Here is a 16,834-nt window from a genome sequence, read left to right on the forward strand (position 1 = left end):
CACAGCAGACTCAATGCACTTTAAAATCACTTTTTTCTCCCATAGAGAAAAAGGATGTTGTCTTACGTCTTCCTCACCTGTGACTTCTTGGAATTTTCCTTTTTGTTTTTGTTTTGTTTTGTTTTTTGAGATGGAGTCTTGCTCTGTCACCTAGGCTGGCTGGATCCTGGCTCACTGAAACCTCCGCCTCCTGGGTTCAAGCAATTCTCCTGCCTTAGCCTCCCAAGTAGCTGGGATTACAGGCACACGCTGCCACACCCAGCTAATTTTTGTATTTTTTTTTAGTAGAGATGGGGTTTCACCATGTTGGCCAGGCTGGTCTCGAACTCTTGACCTCAAGTGATCCATCCACCTCGGCCTAGGCCTCCCAAAGTGCGGGGTTACAGGCGTGAGCTCTCGCGCCCGGCCGCAGTGATTTTCATACTATCTGTCCCTTCCTTCCTTCTTCCCTTTCACCCAGTAGTCTTTCTCTCCCCAAAACAATACAACTTTTTTCTGCTTAATTCCTACAGAGAACACCAAGAATATTTATGTAAAAAATGATGACAACAGTAAAATTCCTGAAAACCATAAAAGCAGTTAAAAACAACAGTTTGAAGTATTGATGCTCCATGAAATTACACTAATATGATAGTTTCTAGTGCTGGGCATCACCTCGCTTTTTCGTGAGAATAAAATGCTATTGGATAGGTTGTTCATCAGTGTTTTTTAATGATGTCTACGGATTGTTTCCTTTCTGTGAAGGTAGAATGTTTATTTTCATAGTTATGAAGGAAATTAAAGAATGTCTTTGCAAGTTTTAAAACTCAGGGTATATACTAATATCCCCACTTTCTTTTCCACTCTGGCTGAGGAAAAATATTATATATATGTGTGTGTGTGTGTGTGTGTGTGTGTGTGTGTGTGTGTGTATGTTGTTGTTTATTGCAGGGTGATAATATTGACCAATTAACCAGTGCAGCAACCTGTCCTATTTTCCACATGTATCGTAGGTTGACCAAACACCATCACATTTTTCCAGTGCACTTGCTATAAAGTGTGACTGCTCCCTCATGCCTGCTGAATCTGTGACTTTAAGCACATGACTTCTCTGAACCTCACTTTCTTCATATGTAAAAAAAAAAAAAGATAACAGGACTTCATAAGGATGTGGGATGGACTAAACAAGAAAACATGGGAGCTGGAGTGATGCCTTATATACGATAGTCTCTCCATATATGTGATTGCCTTTCATTTCACCACACATATTGGTCTGATGAGCTTTGTAGTGTGAATGGCAAATATTGCGGTTGCTGCTCTGTGGTAGAGGAGACTGAGCTCACAGATATAAATAAACTGACCAGGATCACACAAATGGTGTCACTTTAAACCATTGGTTCTCAGTTGGGATTAATTGTGCCTGCACAAGATGTCTGGCAATGTTTGGAGATTTGGGATTGTCACAGCTGGGGAAGGGAACCATTTATACTATTGGCACCTAGTGAAAGGAGGCCAGGAATACTGCTAACCACCTTTCAGTGCACAGAAGGACACCCTACAGCCAGGAATTATCCAGCGTAAAATGTTAATAGTGGTCTTTCCAATGCACCTCACGTTTTCCAAAATAAACCAAAGCACATTGTAAAATGAAAAAATTATTATTATTATTTGAAAGACACGGTAACATAATGGAAAACCTTAAGGTTTGAAGTCTCTGAGTCTGTTCTTAGCATTCTCACTTACTAACATTTAATCTGAAAACTTCAGGCAAAATTAACTCACCAGAGCCCTAGTCTCTCTATTTGTGCAATAGAACATGACATTTCAAAGGTTAAAAATAATTTAAATAAATGGTTGAGTATGGTGCCAGAATGGAGCAGGGGCCCAGTTCATAACAGGAAAATATTACTATATCATTATTATAATGATAGTAGATGTGGGAGGAGATTAATAGAGTAACTTTTATTTTTTAACAAATATTGATTTAACTCCCATTATGTGCTAGGCACTGAAGATGTATCTCAGTCAGTTTGGCTGTTATAATAACAATAGCATTAACTGGGTAGCTTAAACAACAGAAATCTATTTTTCACACTTCTATAGTCTAGAAGTTTAATATCAGAAGGCTACATGGTAGAATTCTGGTGAAGGTCCTCTTCCTGGTTTACAGACAGCTGTCTCGTCATTGCATCCTCACATGACAGAGAGAGAGACAGAGAGAGAGAGGAGGAAGATCTCTCCTGTCTTTTCTTATAAGAGCACTAACCTCATCATGAGAGCTCCACCCTTGTGATCTGATTACCTTCCAAAATCCCCACTTATAAATACTTTTCTGTTGAGTTTCAGGGATTCAGCATATTAATTTGAGGGGCACACAAACATGGAGTCCTTAATAAGTTCCAGAAAGTAATCAAACAGAAAGGGCCCTAACATCATGGAACTTACATGTCAGATGACGGGAAATAGACAAGCAGCAAAAGTAAGAAGAGAAATCTCTTAATATAATTGCAGGTGGTGGTCCGGGAGGTCTTCTAGGAAGAGGCAACTGGAATAATGATCTGAAGGCTAAGAAAGAATAAGAGTAAAGAGAAAAAGAAAGGGCATCCTCAAGAGAAGGAACAACAAATGCACAGACACTCAGGCAGGAGATATTTGAAGCAAGCAAGCAAAGGGTTCATGTAGACCCATGTGGTGTCATCTGAGTCTGCACTGATTCAACCGATGATCAGTCTCATGTGCTTGCTGAACTTAGGACCTCTCCAGGGTCAACATGAGAATGCCCATGTCTGGAGTTCAAGATTGTGGCTTTTCTGCGGAGAGCCCACAGTTCCCCACACTGTAGCCTCTTTTTTTTTTTTTTTTTAAGGGAGTCTCACTCAGACTGGAGTGCAGTGATCTCAGCTCACTGCAACCTCTGCCTCCCAAGTTCAAACAATTTTCTGCCTCAGCCTCCCAAGTAGCTGGGATTACAGGTGCCTGCCACCATGTCCAGCTAATTTTTCTGTATTTTTAGTAGAAACAGGGTTTCACCATCTTGGCCAGCTGGTCTTGAACTCCTGATCTCATGATCCACCCTCCTCAGCTTCCCAAAGTTCTGGGATTACAGGAATGAGCCATCATGCCCGGCCTCCAACAACTCCTTTTACATCATGACTCTCAGAGTCTGCTGGACCACCGGCCCACTCAGAAATGTTCCATCCTCTCCTCATCTCATTGGGGAACTTCTGGATCCCTGTAACACTCTCCCAGGTCTTGTGGAGCTGCCCATACTGCCTCAGGCCCACTGTCCAGCCCCCTCCCTCCACGGATAGTTCTACCTCACCTCTGCCCATGCTGAAAGTGTCCTTATAGAGTGCCTCTCCTGGGGACGGGGAGCCTGGAGAAAGATGTCATCCATTTCCCCGCGTTCTGAGTTCCCCAAACCTACCTAAATCTTTTTAAAACTTCCAAGTTTGCCCAGTCCAAATCCCAAGCTAAGGAGAAATGGGGACGCCCATTATCCCAATTCCTGTATCTATTTCTGCCACTGAGCTCTTTTCTAAATGTTTCTGAGGCCAAAAGAAGCATATTTCAACCTTCACTGTTTCATAGCCTGAATTCTCTCCACCTCAGCCATACGGAAAGTAGACTCATCTGAGCTTTTGATCCCTGCTGAATCTACAGAAACTCATGCAATTATTTATTCTTTTATCAAGATCTGGATTTCATACTCACCTCACTACACGGTGTCTACAATAGAACTCAAAGTTGATCAGTAATTTTTCTCCAGGCAGGACTCTTGAATTATCTTCAAGATGATACCAGGGAGCCTGAGAAACAGGGATATTTGAGAAAGCATCTGAAAAAACAAACGTTTATGTCTATAAAGATGCATTATCTCCCAAATATCACCTGCATTATTAGATAGAACTCAGTTTGCCAGACTGGACTAAATTTAGATTTTTCTCCATCACTCAATGAAGTGGGGGCTTCTGAGAAAGACTAGATAAGAAATAGAGAAAATAAAGATACACTTTTTTCACATTTTAGTGTATTATGAATGCATGTGACCCTACAACAGAAAAAAAAAATTCCATTAATGTCAATCTAGAAAATTCCCACATTTGAAGTAAACAGAAAAACAGAATTATTTGCTTGTTTTCCTAAATGAAAGAGGAAAATCAGATGGGAGAAAATAATGTCCTCTTGCCGGAGGCCAAGTCCTCCATGGGGCGTTGGATGTATAGTCAGGTCCTTTGTGCCTGTCTTTTCCTTTTCTTTACCTTTGAGACTGACCCTCAGTGCCGGTCCCAAATTCGGTCAACTGTCCTGTTAATTACTGACTTGTCAATTTCTTGCCTAGAAAGGGCCTGGCTCTAGCAAGAGCTGGTGATTCTACTCGCTAGGCTTATGATTAGGGTTGACAGAAAAAATACAGGAAGTCCAGTTACATATGAATTTGAGATAAACATTTTTTTTATGAATATGCCCAAAATATTTTGAGGCATGCAACAGAAAATTTTTGTTTAACTGAAATTTAAATTTAACTGGACTTGTTAAGTTTTTGTTGCTTAATCTGACAACCCTAACCTGAGCAATAGGGTTGTCAAAACTAGACCCTGATCACATGCTAAGTTGAAAGAAGAGGGTAGCCACGTGCCCATCCATCTTCAACAACGTGCCTCATCTAAGACTGAGAGACAGGATTGACTTCACCTCCAGCATTCATAGATGTATACAAATAAATATAAATATAATTATACACGAAAATACATTCAAAACTGAGGTTTTGAGAGGAGTGGCTTGGAAGATTGAAAACACCCAGCCATCCTGGGTCTCACCATGGAAAGAGGAGTGCCTTCCCTTTATATAAACATAATTGGACTCAATAAGGGTCTCATGAGTAGGTTTCATATTTATTTCACAAATAGGTAACAAAGATTCATGGGGTAAAGAAACAGTGTATTTTAGTTAAAAGTCATTAGATTTATAGCATTTAAGATAAGTATTTGAATTTCAGGTAAACTCAGAAATGATTAGTATTTATTTATCATTTTTATATCGATTTTATATTTTTAATTGTAGTGGGTACATAGGAGAAGTATATATTTATGCGGTACATGGGATATTTTGGTATAGACAGGCATTGCAGAATAATTACATCAAGGTAGATGCTGTATCCGTCACCTCAAGATTTTATCCTTTGTGTTACAATCTAATTATACTATTTTAGTTATTTTAAAATGTACAATTAAATGATTGTCAGTCACAGTCACTCTGTTGTGCTCTCAAATACTAAGTCTTATTCATTTTTTCTATTTTTTGTACCCATCAGCCATCCCCACTCCCCCCATTGCCCCTTCACTGCCCTTCCCAGCCTCTAGCAACCATCCTTTTACACTCTATCTTCATGCATTCAATTGTTTTAATTTTAAGCTCCCACAAATAATGTGAGAACATGTGAAATTTGTCTTTCTGTGCCTGGCTTATTTCACTTAACGTAATGACCTCCAGTTCTATCCAAGTTGCTGCAAATGATAAGTTCTCATACTTTTTGATGACTCAGTAGTACTCCATTGTGTATATGTATCAAATTTTCTTTACCCATTCATCTGTTGATGGACAATCTTTGCTATTGTGAATAGTGCTACAATAAACATGGGAGTGAAGATATCTCTTTGAGAGACTGATTTCCTTTCTTTTGGGCATATACCTAGCATGGGGATTGCCAGATTATATAGTGACTCCATTTTTAGTTTTTTGAGGAACCTCCAAACTGTTCTCCATGGTGGTTGTACTAATTTACATTTCCAACTACAGTGTATGAAGGTTCTCTGTTCTCCACATCCCTGCCACCGTTTGTTAGTGCCTGTCTCTTAGATGAAAGCCATTTTGACTGGGGTGAGATGGTATCTCATTTTAATTTTGGTTTCCATTTCTCTGATGATCAGTGGTGTTGAGCACCTTTTCATTTGTCTGTTTGCCATATGAGTGTCTTCTTTTGAGAAATGTCCATTCAAATTTTTTGCCCATTTTTAAATCGAATTGTTAAATTTTTTTCCTACAGAGTTGTTTGATCCCCTTATATATTCTAGTTATTAAACCCTTGTCAGATGGATAGTTTCCAAATATTTTCTCCCATTCTGTGGGTTGTCTCTTGACTTTGATTGTTTCTGTTGCTGTGCAGAAGCTTTTTAACTTGATGTGACTCCATATGTCCATTTTTGCTTTGGTTGCCTGTGCTTTTAAGGTATTACTCAAGAAATCTTTGCCCAGTCCAATGTCCTGGAGAGATTCCCCAATGTTTTCTTTGAGTAGTTTCATAGTTGAGGGTCTTAGCTTTAGGTATTTAATCCATTTGGGTTTCATTTTTTTAATATAGCAAAATATGAAAGTTTAGATTCATTCTTATGCATATTGGTATCCAGTATTCCCAGCACCACATATTGAAGAGACTGTCCTTTCCCCAATGTATGTTCTTAGCACCTTTGTCAAAAATTAGTTCACTGCAGATGTGTGGATTTGTTTGTCGATTGTCTATTCTTTTTCATTGGTCTATGTGCCTGTTTTTATGTCAGAACCATGTTGTTTTGGTTACTATATCTCGGTAGCATAATTTGAAGCCAGGTAATATGATTCCTCCAGTTTTGTCCTTTTGACTCAGGATAGCTTTGGCTATTCTGAGTCTTTGATGTTTTCATATAATTTTAGGATTTTGCGCCTATTTCTGTGAAGAATGTTATTGGTATTTTGATAGGGATTGCATTAGATCAATAGATTGCTTTGGGTAGTATGGATATTTTACCAATCCATGAGATTAGGATATCTTTGCAATTTTTGTGACCTCTTTAATTTCTTGCATCAATGCTTTATAGTTTTCATTGTAAAGATTTTCCACTTCTTTGGTTAAGCTATTTTCTAGGTATTTAATTTTATTTGTACTTACATAAATAAAATTATTTTCTTGATTTATTTTTCAGATTGTTTGCTGTTGGCATATTGAAATGCCACTGAGTTTTGTATGTTGACTTGGTATTCTGCAGTTGTATTAAATTTATTAGTTTTAATAGTTTTTTTTAGTGGAGTCTTAACGTTTTTTTCAAATATAAGATCATGTCATCTGCAAACCAGAATAATTTGACTTCTTCCTTTTCAGTTCGAATGCCCTTTATGTCTTTCTCTTCCTGATTGCTCTAGCTAGGATTTTCAGTACTGGGTTGACCAACAGTGGTCAAAGTACTACCAGATGTATTGAAGCTCTATTGTATTTTATTTCTGTCTTTTCTCTTGCTGCTTTTAAGATCATTTTTTTTCTTGATCTTTGAGAGTTTGATTTTTAAATCCTTTGAGGTAGTCTTCTTTGATTTTATATAACCTTCTTATACTTGAATATTGATATTTTTCTCTAGGTTTAGGAAGCTCTCTGTTATTATGCCACTGAACAAATTTTCTACCCCTATCTCTTTCTCTAACTGCTCTTTAAGGCCAAAAAAATCTCTTAGATTTGCCCTTTTGAGGCTATTTTATAGCTCTTGTAGGCCACTGGTTTTCATTATTTTTTCTTTTGTCTCCTTTGACTGTGTATTTTCAAAGAGCCTGTTTTCAAGCTCACTAGTTCTTTCTTCTGCTTGATCAATTCTGCTATTAAGAGACTCTGATACATTCTTCAGTGTATTGATTGCATTTTTCAACTCCAGAATTTCCACTTGATTCTTTTTAATTATCTCAATATCTTAGTTAAATTTATCTGATCAATTTCTGAATTTCTTCTCTGTGTTATATTGAAACTCTTTTGAGTTTCTTCCAAACAGCTATTTTGAGTTCTCTTTCTGAAAGGCTGCACATCTCTTGACCCGGGGTGGGTTCCTGGTGTCTTATTTTATTTGTTTGGTAAGCTCATGTTTTCCTGGTAGTCTTGATACTTGCAGATGTTTGACCATGTCTGCAAGGAGCAGTTCAGTATTTATTGTAGTCTTTGCAGTCTTGGGCATTAAGGAGTTTAGTGTTTATCATAGTCTTTGCAGTCTGGGTTTGTTTGTTCCCATCTTGCTTGGGAAGACTTTTCAAGTATTCAAAGGGACTTGGGTGTTGTGATCTAAACCATATCTGTATTAGAGGGTACCCCAAGCCACTAATGGTGCATTTCTTACAGAACTGTAGAGGTACTGCCTTGGTGGTCTTGGAAAACATCTGGAAGAATTCTCTGGATTACAAGACAGATACTCTTGTCTCTTCCCTTACTTTCTTCCAAACAGAGTCTCTGTCTCCCTGTGCTGAGCCATCTGGCGTTGAGGATGGGGTGACACAGGTTGCCCTGTGGCCACCACCACTTGAGTTGTGCCAGGTCAGACCTGAAGCCAGCACAGCACTGGATCTTGCCCTAGACCTGCTGTAACCACTCCCTGGCTACAGCCTATGTTCACTCAAGGCCATAGGGCTCTATAATCAGCAGGTGGTGATGCCAGCCATGCCTGTGTCCTTCTTTTTAGTGTGGCGAGTTCCTCTAGGTCCCAAGCAGGTCAAGAGATGCCATCGAGGAGCTAAGGACTGAAGTAAAAGAACCTTAGAAATCTACCTGGTGCCCCGTACTACTATGGCTAAGCTGGCACTGAAACCAGGAGGCAAAGTAGTTTCCATTCATCCCACTCCTTTCCACAGGCAGAGGAGCTCTTCCCCGTAGCCATGGCTGGGGTCTGAACATTTGTGTCCCACCCAAATTTATGTGTTAAAACCTAACCCCCAAAATGATGATATTGAAAGTCAGGTCCTTTGGGGAGGATTAGATCGTGTGTGTGGAGCCATCCTGAGTGGGATTAGTGCCCTTATAAAAGAGGTTCCAGGGGGGTGCCTTGCCCCTTCCATCATGTGAGGACACAGCAAGAAGATAGCACTTATGAAGAAGGGAACCCTCGCCAAGCACCAAATCTGTCAGGGGCCTTGATCTTGGACTTTTCAACCTTCTCATTCAGAATAATGAGAAACAAATGTTTGTTATTTATAAGTATCTCTGTTTGTAGTCTTTTTCTTATAACAGCCTGAACAGACTAATAGAGTTACATTTTCTTAGGTGATTCAAAACAGATAAGATAGTCACAAATTATCACAATAATTATAAAACGTATATTTATATTTGTACACAACCTATGAAAAAAGGGTCAATCTTATGGGCTTAATCAATTTCTTCACTATTTATGTCAGTTAATACATTTAATGCATTTTCCAGATTACAGTGACCTCTCAAACATCAAAAAATTACAGCAAATCAATTGAAATTGTAGCATTATCATCAATTATTAATCAGAACCCAGCTGAGACTGTTAGTTAACACTAATAGTTATTTTTTACCTAGGTTTCTCTTACAATGAAGACTGACAGATTGTGCCAATGAGAATGTTTATAGCAATACTTTTTTGTGCAACCTGGTGTCTCTCTCTCTCTCTTCTTTCACTACATGGATGTCATGGGGTATGTTATGGGTTGACTGCTGTCCTCCCAAAATCCATATGTTGAAATTACAATCCCCAGTATTTCAGAGTGTAACCATAATTGAAGATAGAATCTTTAAATAGGTAATTAAATTATATAACATCATTAAGGTGGACCCTAATCTAATATGACTAGTATCGTTATAAGAAGAGAAAATTTGAACACAGACATGTACAGAGGGAAACCTCAGTGAAGACAAAGGAGACAAAGGGAGGCCAAGGCCACCTACAAGCCAAGGAAAGAAGCCTGAAACACATCCTTCCTCATAGCCCCCAGAAGGAACCAACCCTGCTGACACTTTGAGCTCAGACTTCCAACTTCCAGAACTGGAGAAAATCAATTTCAGTTTTTTAAACTTCCCAGTGTGTGGTATTTTGTTACAGCAACCCTAGCTAACTAATACAGGATGTTTAGCCTCGACTTATAACTTAAGTCATTGCATAACTTTTGCATCCTTGTAAAATTGGTTGAGTCTTCCAAATGTTTTATTTACTAGGATATGCAAGGCTGCGTTGATTTGTAAGCCCTTCGTTCTAAGTTTTGACCAATCCATCACGTAGCAAACTCATTTATGCTCCGTCCACCTGGTTCTCGTCTATGGCTCCTTGAAGTGATGGTCCCTAGATGTTCTCTGCAATTTCTCCCTCCTTTCAGATGCTTCTTGCCTTCCCTTTCCTGCTATGCACAGAGGTAAGAAAAAAAAAACCAACATATTAATACCTATAATACCTATAAACAGGTACTTTGAAAAACAAAACATCATATATGTCAATAGTTCCCTACTAATTTTAGTTATTTGAAAAATTGCATTTACTCTTCTTTTTGTAGTATAATTATCATTTCATATATTTTAATGAACTTCTTTCCTCTTTGAATGTCATCACTTTCTTATAGACTCGATTCATTCCAACTAGTTATAGTTGCTCTCTTTGTATGCTCAAATTGTTGTAGCTTGGCTAGTGGAGATCTTGGTAAACTGCCTCCTTTGTCCTTTTGGTACGACTCTACTCATTGCTAAAACTTCTTATTTTCTGGCAGCCACTCATCTTATAATCTATCCAAATTTTCCTTCATCCCAAGGCATGGAATCAATTGATCTCCAAGAAGACTTGGTTCTCCATAGTTCAAGAACTAACTAGTATCAGGGCATAAGATGTGGCCCCTCACTGTCCATAAGCACTGGGGGACAGAAAGACAGCACTAGACTGAAAAATAAATGACTTCTATTCAAGGTCATCAAGTTCACAACTACATAGCTAATTTAGCTTTAAGATTAATAAATCATTTTATTTTTTCCCCTCCAATATGACTAACTTAGACTTTAACCCATCACCCAAACTGTAATTGTGCCCTGTTTTATTTTTACTTTCTTTTTATGTCTCATTGACCAATGTGACTTTGTAATCACTTTATTGACCCTAAAGATTTCAAAGCACCTCATAAACTGTCTCTATTTATTCTCCCTCACCTGTCACTATATCTATGAAGCAATTCATCCTCTTATATACATGTTGTGAGCATCAACATATTCCAATTCCATGGAGTTATATTTCACAGGCTTATGGCCCAATTTATGAAAGATGCAATTTACAGACTGAGTGACCTTTACCCATCCTCTTCTCCTTTCTGGACCTCACTTAACTCAGCTACAATCTTAAAAAAATACGAAGTATGAAAAAGAAAAAGTTAGGTCTTGAATTTCATGATTTAGGATCATGAAAAGTCGAAGATCAAATCTGCTTTGTTACTAAAGGGTCTTCACAGGATGAATATGGAGGAAAAGACAAGGTAACTGACTTGTAAGAAACAGAACACCAAACCTCACTCAGCCAGGCTTTTTTTTCCCCCATCTGAACCTGAAGATTAAAAGAGTTAAATTGCATAAAAGCACTTTATACATTTTAACAGTGTATAAGTTGTCAGAATTTTTATTACAAATTACCCACCATGATACTTATTGAGTTAATTCAAGCATTAAGCTGTTAAGATGATCACATAAGTGCAGTCAGCAAGTCCTCACCAACCGTATATCCTGGATTTCCCATTTAGTGCTTTATTCGCCAGATTATGCAGCATTTCAGATATGAAAATGAATTCCATGGATGAGAAGCAACCATTCAGCCATGTACCAGGCTATCATCTTTGCCTGCACACCTGTCTGGAAGAGATTCAACCATAAAGCCCCCACTTACCTGAGATAAAGGCCATTCCAGGAAGGACTGTGATGCCAGGTGCTTTACCCATAAACAGTACAGCACACGGCTGCATTAAGGTTGTAAGACATGCAAGCTTTCCTGGCCTATTTTATTCATTTCCATTTTCCAGGGATAACACTCCAAACTGTGATTCAGAAGTATACCTTTGTTTTCATTCCAACATAACCAAAAGAAAGAAAGCTCATGATACAGCAGTTTAATTACAGTATGCAAATTTTTATGCTCCCATTTCCTCTTGTGTTTTATAGGTCATACCTTATTTACAGGAAGGGAAAACACAGCTCAGAAAAGAGAGAGTAATCAAAGGGGGACGCTCAAAACAGACAAAGGAAGCAGTCTGCACTCAGTCACGGCAAGCTGGTTGGAAGGGTGATAAGGGATAAAGGGCCACAAACTTGCTGTTGCAATTGTCGTCGTGTGACATCACTGATCATAGTTAGCTTTGGTTAAGCTATGTCTCTTTGGCTCAAGGATAAAGAGCATGCACTGCAAATTATAAAAGCTTTCTGTAAATTTACTTTTAACTTACATACATTAAAGTGTTCTCCCCCTTTTCTTGTTCTCTTCCTTCCTCCTCCTCCTTCTTCATCTCTTTCTTTCTTTCTTTTTCTTTCTTTCTTCTTTCTTTCTCTCTCTCTTTCTTCTTCCCCTTCCCCTTCCCCTTCCCCTTCTCCGTCTCCTTCCTTCTTCTTCTTGGGACAGGGTCTCACTTTGTCACTGGGGCTGGAGTACAATAGCAGGATCTCAGCTCACTGCAACCTCCACCTCCTGGGCTCAAGCAATTCTCCCACCTCAGCCTCCCCAGTAGCTGGGACTAACAGGTGCATGCCTTTATGCCTGGGTAATTTTGCATTTTTTGTAGAGACAGGGTTTCCTCATGTTGCCCAGGCTGGTCTTGAACTCCTGCACTCTAGCAGTCCTTCCTCCTCAGCCTCACTAAGTTCTGGAATTACAAGCATGAACCTCTGTGCCCAGCCTCCTTCTTTTGATATACAGTTTTTTGTTTGTTTGAAACAGGGTCTCACGCTATTGTTCAAGATGGAGTGCAGTGGCACAGTCATGGCTCACTGCTGTTTCACATTCCAGGGCTCAAGTGATTCTCCTGCCTCAGTCTCCCATGTAGCTGGGACTACAGGTGTGTGCCAATCATAATTAGCCATGTCTGGCTAATTTTTTTTTTTTTTAGTAGTGATGAGGTCTTGCTATGTTACACAAGATGATTTCTAACTGGGATCAAGGGATCCTCCTGCTTCAGTCTCCCAAAATGCTGGTATTACAGGTGTGAGCCACTGCACCCAGAGTGATATACAGTGTTATAAGATTTGGGAAATGCCTGCAGTAGTGTTACTACTTCCCCAATCAGGATACAGAGTAACTCCAGTGATACACAACGAACACTATTTGTTTATATTCAAATACTCCACCTCCACCTCCCCTGAACCTCTGGTGACCACTGTCAGCTCTTCATCCCTGTAGCTTTATCTTTTCCAGAATGTCATATAAACGGAAGTCTAGCTCCATTCATTTAGCATAATTTATAATGTATTGTAGATTCATCCATGTTGTTGTGTATATCTGTAATTTTTCTTTTTTATAGTCCTATAGCATTGTATTGTATGGATATACCAGTGTCAAGAAAGCAGCCGGACAAGTGATCACAAGAGAGAGTAGGGCAGACCCATAAACCAAGAAGGTGTCTGAATATAGAGGGGAGACGATGGGATAGCTTTGGTGACAAAAGCAAGTGTAACTAAGAGCAGAGTGCGACATTTACAGTTTTGGTACAAGAGGTGCTTTGGTGACAAAAGCAAGTGTAACTAAGAGCAGAGTGCGACATTTACAGTTTTGGTACAAGAGGAAGAAATTAACAAGGGGAACTGAGAAGGAGGCCAGGGTGAGAACAGAAGCAGGCAGTTTCCAGGAAAAAATGATAGAGCGTCAAGAAAGACTGATTAACCACATTAAATACTGCTGGAGGGTTGAGGAAAATGAGGGCAGAGTGTGCCTGCTGGATTTGGTTACATGAACACTATGGTGACCTCAGCAAGAGAGCAGCTATCTCAGAAGATCCTGTGAAAACTGGAAGCCCTGGGTCCACGTTTAAGCAAGGACATTCTCTTCTTCAGTTGTTTACAAAAGTTTAATTTATCCTTGTGTAAAAAAAATACATGTATCTTGTTTTAGTATGCTCAGTGCGAACATTTTTGAAAATTCAAGAAATGCAAAAGGCAACAAACAAAAACATGTTTAAATCAATCACCAGGAATCCTATTATCTAAAAGCAATCCCTGTAATAGTGCTATGTCTAACTTCTGTGTTTTCTCACTTGATAAGTTTTTATTCTTTTAACTTATTCTGTATAATTGTGATTATATTTTATGCAGCATTTTATGCACTGACTTTTTCACTTCACTTTTTAATAAACATTTTCCAAGTTTTAAATGCTTTGTAAGCATAATATACCATAAAGTGAGCATACCATGGAGATATTCATCCCATTTACGTTGTTTCCAATTTGAAGACTGTTATAAATAAAGCTGAAATGAGCATTTTTCTGTATAAACCTTTTCCCCAATTTTTTTAGATTATTTTCTTATATTAGAATATCTGTAGGGAAATTCCTGCGTTAAATGTTAGAAGGACCCTCACATTCTAAGGGCCTATTTTAAATGACTATCTGTGTGCTGTGGAATGAAAACAGGAACCCCAAATCAACGCTTAAGCAAAACGATAAACTCTTAGTAGTTTCAATTCATTAACTCCCATGGATACATCTCATCCCAATTTCCTTTCTCACAGTTTAGAATCTTTTCCACTTTCTCCTCCAAGTTCATCTGGAACTTTTCTAATACTGAAAAGTAGAACAAAACTGCCAGTAAAATGAGAAGGAGTGGAGAAAAAGCAGCAAAGAGAGAGAAGAGAAAAACGGGAGCGGGGGTGGGAAGAGAGGAAGATAAAACCACTCGATACATTAATTGATATGGTTTGGCTGTGTCCCACCCAAATCTCACCTGGAATTGCAATAATCTCCATGCAGGGTGGGGCCAGGTGGAGATAATTCAATCGTTGAGTGGTTTCCCCCATACTGTTCTCATGGTAGTGAATGAATCTCCTGAGATCCGACAGTTTTTTTTTTTTTTTTTTTTTTTTTTTGAGACGGAGTTTCGCTCTTGTTACCCAGGCTGGAGTGCAATGGCACGATCTTGTCTCACCTCAACCTCTGCCTCCTGGGTTCAGGCAATTCTCCTGCCTCAGCCTCCTGAGTAGCTGAGATTGCAGGCATGCGCCACCATGCCCAGCTAATTTTTTTTTGTATTTTTAGTAGAGACGGGGTTTCACCTTGTTGACCAGGATGGTCTAGATCTCTTGACCTCGTGATCCACCCGCCTCGGCCTCCCAAAGTGCTGGGATTACAGGCGTGAGCCACCGCGCCCGGCCCGATCCGACAGTTTTAAAGTGGCTTTTCCCCGTTTTGTTGGGCACTTGTCTTACCCGCTGCCATGTAAGACATGACTCAGTTTCTCCTTTGTCTTCTGCCATGACTGTGAGGCTTCCCAAGCCATGTGGAACTGTGAGTCCATTAAATCTCTCTCCTTTATAAATTACTCAGTCTCAGGTATGTTTTTATTAGCAGCATGAGAACAGACTAATAAATTAATTTTTTAAAACTCTTTGAGTTTTGTGTGATTTATATTTTTCTTCAAACATTTGCATTTTTTTAAGGCTGAAGTACTGTCATAGAAGACACATCAATTTTATGTTCTTTGACAACCAAATTTCTTTTTCTGTTATCCTACTTTCTCCCTTTTGAGAAACCCCTCGTAGTGGAGTCTGGGTGAAATGCCCTTGCTTATCACTAAAAAAGAAAAAGCAACCACAGCTCTACCCACCCTGACCTAAGTCAACAGGAAGCTGGCACAGGAATTGGGCTCATCCAGTTGTCAATCAATTCTGGGGTTTGTATCTTGAGAGAGTGGCTCAGTAATATGGAGGCCTCAGCAGCCAGCTCATGCTGATGTTGTGACCCCTGCGGCAATCTTTGCTGATTCGCTCCCCTGGTGATTACCCATTCCTAAGTCTGGTTCTCCTGCTTCTCTCATTTCTTCTATAGATCCCTAAGAACTCTCCCAACAATCTTCCTTTTCACTGAGTCCATCTTTGTTGCTTGTAAAGGAGCCTCTGTCTGAGTCAGGTAGGCAGAACCGGGCCTCATGTAGACATATGGCCTTTAGAGAATGAGAAATCACTGCACTAGTGAAAACTCTTTCTGCACAGGACTCACTGCCCAGGGGGGAAACAGAGACATGGAGGATGAGGGAAGTTAGGAAAAAAAGAGAGAGAGAGAGAGAGAGAAATGGGAAGAACCAGAGGTCACACACGGGGAACTGCTCGGAAGCATGGGGAGCAGACAGCAGGCTTCCGAGAGTGGCCAACACATTGAGATCAAGAACGTTCAAGGACATTCTCACTTTAGCATCACACGCAGACTCGGGGGACCACGTAGTGAAGACAAGGACTGTGAAACTGTAAAAACTGTATGTGTCTGGAAGCAATGGCAAGGGCAAATGAGGATGCCAGGAGAGACATTTTAGGCAGCTCCTGATTGATTTTGCAGAGCTTCATGTAGTTCACTTCAGGGGAATAAAAAGAATGAACAGTTTGATAATAATTTGTCCTTCTGACAGCCCCTGACCCCGCAATACTCATCTCCAATATATTTGACACAAAAAGGCCACCCCAGCATAGAGCCATCTCAACTTCTCACCTTCTAGAAGAGAGTTTTCTAAACTGTACTGTTAAGACTCATTTGCAACTCTGGTTAAAAATTTAGCTTCCTGGCCGAAAGTGGTGGCTCATGCCTGTAATCCTAGCACTTTGGGAGGCTGAGGCAGGTGGATCATGAGATCAGGAATTCAAGACCAGCCTGGCTAAAATGGTGCAACCCCGTCTCTACTAAAAATACAAAAATCAGCTGGGTGTGATGGCGGGCACCTGTAATCCCAGCTACTTGAGAGGCTGAGACAGAGAATTGCTTGAACCTGGGAGGCAGAGGGTGCAGTGAGCAGAGATCGTGCCACTGTACTCTAGCCTGGGCGACAGAACTCAAAAAAAAAAAAAAAAAAAAAAATTAGTCTCCCAGGTTTTGCCCTTGGAGATTCTGATACGGAGGGTCA

General features: G+C 39.6%; 1 long non-coding RNA gene across 1 annotated transcript; it reads right to left on the reverse strand.

The window, feature by feature from the left end:
• Window positions 1–9,064: 9,064 nt before the first annotated feature.
• Window positions 9,065–11,829, reverse strand: LOC110567997 (uncharacterized). The gene is made up of 2 exons (XR_002478324.2): window positions 11,637–11,829; window positions 9,065–10,119 (listed from the first exon to the last, which is right to left on the reverse strand). It is a non-coding gene; the product is annotated as an uncharacterized LOC110567997 (long non-coding RNA).
• Between the last annotated feature and the right edge of the window lie 5,005 nt (window positions 11,830–16,834).

This window comes from Aotus nancymaae, unplaced genomic scaffold, assembly GCF_030222135.1.
Source record: "Aotus nancymaae isolate 86718 unplaced genomic scaffold, 86718_ANA_hifiasm-v0.15.2.pri h1tg000006l, whole genome shotgun sequence".
Classification (NCBI taxonomy): Eukaryota; Metazoa; Chordata; class Mammalia; order Primates; family Aotidae; genus Aotus; species Aotus nancymaae.